Here is a 5,283-nt window from a genome sequence, read left to right as displayed (position 1 = left end):
TGTTAAGAAATAGAGGGCTAAGTGCGAAACTGCAACTTACTATGTCCTTGTTACTGACACATTATAAATTGAAGTTTACATCAAGCACCCTTGAAAAGAAATACGAAGTCGTTTTCTTTTCAGAATGTTACAAACTGACGACAAGAAGATAGACATGTCATAGGCTATTCATATAAGATATATTGAACTTCAGCGTTTGGTAAGGGTAGAAAATGCATTCAGATTTTTTTCTCAAGGTGCGATTCTATATCTACTCCGGCACGGTTGATAATGTGGTAACATTTTACTCGGCTCAGTCAATATTTATCCGGTCAGGACGAGTGTTTTTCCCGACCCATGGTCAGTGATCAATGTCTTCTCAAAAAAGTATTCGGCTGGAAACGTTAATTGCAAAAGGAGATAAAATTCACGATGTTTTCAGAATATTGTTTGAATACAGGAAGCCTAAAAAAATACAGTTGACAAATGAACACGAATTTCACAACACAACGTTATGGATTTGCTAGAATAGATATCCGCCGCACACTTTTATTCTTATTCAGACAAAACCGTTTAAACATCTTAAAGTCTAGAATGTCGAATAATTTTATTTAAAATTAAACAAGACAATGAGCCGACGTCTCATTAAGACTAACATATGAACGCAATAACACTAATCACAAGTCAATATGCAGGACTCCGGCTGAAACAAAGAAGGAAGAAAACAAATCAAACTTGTATCGATTCGTTTATTTAGTTATGCATCTGGAATTCTTCAAATTTAAATTGATTAAAGGATCGTGATTTCGAAATACGAACCGACATACCTTCCCTATATTACTACGGAACTATACAGTGTCAGAAGAGTAATTTTAGGATCTGGTTGTTTACAAATTTGGAAACTCAAAGGGAGCGTAAAGTGAAGGCACGTTAGACGAACGAAAAAAGTTATTGTATACGACCCAAAAATAAAGGACTATGCAGACTTTAACAGATTCAGAAGACCACAATAATGAAAGGTAAAGGTATGTTCTTGTGAAATGAAAAAATATATTATGAGCTTTAACATTTGATATTTTCGCTTCATTTAAGAAAGGATTTCACGCACATTCTCAATTTTGCTTTTTCATGCATTGAAACGAATTCATGATTGAAAGTTCCTGACACTGTATCAAATCTGCTTTCGTTGAATTCAGTTTATGTTTATGACAAGTCGTTGTAGACAGACTTATCAGAAAATGCTACGTAGTGAAGTTGCAATTTAAAGTCGGTGTAGACAGGCTTGGTAGAACCTACAACGTATTGAAACTGTTATAAAAAGACAGCCGAAAAAGAAAATAGAATTTAAACAATGTTCATTGTGAATATAATACCTGTCTTGTATCTCCCATTTTGACATATTGCTTTGTACACTGTGAATAATAAAGGAGCTAGTAATGTTATGTCGCTATCACTGAACGTTATGTGCAATTCTCCATTTAAATATGAAGAATTCAAAAGAATAGAAAGGATTATTATCGGTTTCAATGCCAGTGATGAACATATCATGTATATTCTCAGATACGAGGATGCGTCGTCATCAGATGAAGTACATATTCTTATTGTTGACAACGTAAATAAAACGATTACTACAAAAGGCTAGTTGGTTTATAAAATATCACGTAAATGTCCACGGTTCGTAGACGAATTTAAAACACTATTATGGTAATGCAAAATAGGTGATCGATTCGCTCCGTGAGAAAGTATTAATTTCGTTCATTTTTCTTTCTTTGACTGCTCGTGCACGCTTTTACATTTGATCTCTTACCATATGCCAACGCGTGTCTTAACAAACTTATAGGTATATTTTTTATTTGCATTATTCAATTTACCATATCACGATATAGTTTTATTTGCATTATTCAATTTACCATATCACGATATAGTTTATTCCGCCTCTGTATTGGTTATCGCTGGTATATTTAAGGAAGAATTATATTAGTCTTGGGATTCCGTTCTAAATCCTTGATTTCTCATTTTGTACTGACTATATAAATTATTTATACAAATTAAGAAGTAAATATGTGTGAGCACAAACACCAAAGACAAGAATGCTCTAATTTTTCTTTTATTTTGTAAAACTTTGGAGCAAAACAGCATCTTTCAATATTAAACGACACCTTTGTTCAGATAAATGATTTATAACAACCGATAACTATTCATACTGGCGTACCGTATTCTCGTCATAAGCAAGAAAATCACAAATAGAAGTCAGTAATTGATCTGCATAGTTGCACATTTTTTCAATAAACAACGTTCAATAGAATATGCTGTATGTACCGCAATATAACATGAGATTCTCGTGTTCTCGCAGCAAATAATGTAATCGCTGTGCTGGGGTCCGAACACGGTATGAAACAAACACGATGTCGGCAATAACATACCACCACAGCGTTGAGCGTACCAAAATACTTTAAATTAACAGTTTTTAAACATTAAATATTTACGATCGTTATGAGTGTATACAATTATATATTCAATTAGTTTCTGAAGAGGTTGTGCGAACACTAGTCCGATAAATCAACCCTCCCCAAATCTGTGTTGAGACTGATGGACGATATGTGGGTCTAGTGTGACCTTTTCATTAAAATGTGCAGCCTCTCACCCGAAAATCAACATCATCATGGGTGAAGGGCTGATTTATCGACCTAGTGCGGACACCCGAAAAAAAGTTTTCTCCGCCAAATTCGAAATGTATGAATGACGAATCGACGACATTTGTTCTACTATCAACAGCGTTTCGTGATAGGCGTTCTTTCTTTCAGACCTGTGTTCTCATACACAATGCTACTGCGTTTGTCAAATGTCACATTCTGTTCTAAAGATGACTTTTGGGGGAGGGAGAAGTGGGGTTTTTGTTTTTTGGAATTACTTTGCAAAATTTCATCACCGCTTCGGTGTATGGTCACTTCTACGTCTTTGATGGGCATGCTATTAGTGAAACGAACATGCACTTTCTAGAGGTAGCTGTGATGTTTTCTGGCAACATCACTCTTTTTTTTAATTCCTTTAGTTCCCTCTGTATTAAATATAATATTTAATACCATATTATGTGTTCATTGCAGGCTTTTTCGTAATGTAGTATGTATTACTGTATAATTTCATTTACATATTTTGGGATATCATCAAATATATCTATAGAGTCAACACGATTGCATCATTCCGGGCGGTAGGCAACGTTTCATTAGAACGAACCTTAATCTCAACCTTGTTTGTTGGCAGTGAGCGCTACGTGATATATAAACAAGGTCAGTCATGTGACTATACTTGTATTGAGAGTAAACATCAAGTCGATGACCTGATTCAACCAAGCGGGGCATGATTCGGCTTTCTGCATATATTTAGGAGACTTGCATTGCGATTGGGTCAGTGGGAAAGTAGATCTTTGATACGTTTTTTTTATTATTGATTAATTTTTTATATATATATAAATATATTTATATATAGAAAAAGGAAACATTGTTGAAATAATTTCTTATTAGTTATGATCAAAAATACTTCTATGGCGCAAGTGTCTATTTCAGCATTAAGAGGTTAGTGTTAGGCCTGGTCGGCCTAGTGTTAGGATAATGTGACTGGGTGGGACATCATGCTACATATCTGCGGCATGATGTCCGAGTGCTTGACATCACTATAAACTGTCACACTGCAGACATCGTAGTGATATGACTGAAAACTTGTTAAAGCTACGTTAAAACTCCAAATCACACACACACACACACACACACACACACGCGTGTCTATTAAGAACAGAACTAGCCAATACCGCGAGATTATGGAACATGCGAGAATACGAGAAACCACTATATTTGTGTAAAACAGTTTCTTTTTAAACGTAACATTAAACGTCCTCCGTGGCTAATGACCGACAAATAACGTGATGAATGGCTAACTAGATATATTTAAAGAACAAATGTATCGTTTAAGACTCGTATCCCACACATGAATCATTTAAGACCTTTAACCCGGAAAGGAAGCATTTAAGACTCGTAACCCACATGCATAATTTAAGACTCGTATCCCGCAAATGTAATTCAAAACTTTCACTAATGATTATTGGACAGGGAATTCGAATGTCTATGTTTTGAAGTATCTACATATTTATTTTTGCTTGGTCAAATCCATCTTTAATGACTGAACTTATGTAAACTTTTGAATCAGAGTGTAGTAAAGATATCGTGCATCTTTGCTTCACTAACCATTGTACAAACCTTTTTAAGTTTATATTCGATTAAAGCTGAATTATGTATTATCTTTCCTTATTCAGGAAAATGTTAATATTTCATCGTCGTGTAACACACAGACCGTAACTATGTCTTCACATATTGGCAGTACTGTATTAATGGGGTTGGGGGAGGGCGGTTGTCACGGGCGCCAGAGGTCTTGGGGCACTAAAAAACAAGGGTACCATATCTCTTGGGTTCCAAAATTACTTTGGGCCATCATCGCCTCGGACGCCATTTACCCTTAGTATGTCACTTGTTATGTGTTTAGCCTCGAATAAACAGTAACAAAAGAAAGAGTGAAAACAAGAAGCTTTGAAAAATATATCAAATAATTTATTTCCCTGGAACAAAACACTGTAAAAATGAAAAGGTAAGAACTTAAGGTTTTTAAGAATCAGATCCCCAAAAAAATCCAAGAATAGTCCACAAATTAAATTTTAGAAGTCCTAGTAATGAAATGTTTTAAAGAATGCAAGTTCGAGTATGGTGTTGTAAGGTCTACAGTTCTGTGTTATTCACAAGCAATAATTCGGTATTTGAATTTCCGAATAAAGTTTTCTGAAATATATTAGCCAAAATTTATATATCCCAAGGACGACAACCCCATTTTCTTTGTTACATTTAGGCTCTTACAAAACGCAACAAAAAAAGAGCGAAGACAACAAGCTTGATAAAATTTAACAAATAATTTATTTCCATAGAAAAACAAGGCAAAAAAGAGAAGAAGAACTTACGGTTTTACGAATCAAATCCAAAAATAATCCAAGACTTAAAAAATAAAAGTCCTAGTAATAAAAAGTCCTAATGAAACTAGTTTGAATCCCGATGAAATCTGTGAATTTCTAAGTGACTTACTGTTATGCGTTGGGTGGGGTGCTCCCAATATTTATTTGAATTACTGTGGAATTCCCACCCTGGCTCGTTTTTGTAGGAAGTGAAAAAAGTGATAGAGAGAGGTATACCTCCGAGCCCCCAGTCAGCAATACCGACAATTAAATTATTAAGAACACAAAGGTGAAATCCAAAAGAATAACAATTT

This window comes from Sinohyriopsis cumingii, chromosome 6 (assembly GCF_028554795.1).
Source record: "Sinohyriopsis cumingii isolate HCF-2022 chromosome 6, ASM2855479v2, whole genome shotgun sequence".
NCBI classification, from domain to species: domain Eukaryota; kingdom Metazoa; phylum Mollusca; class Bivalvia; order Unionida; family Unionidae; genus Sinohyriopsis; species Sinohyriopsis cumingii.
This window is presented reverse-complemented; position numbering follows the sequence as displayed.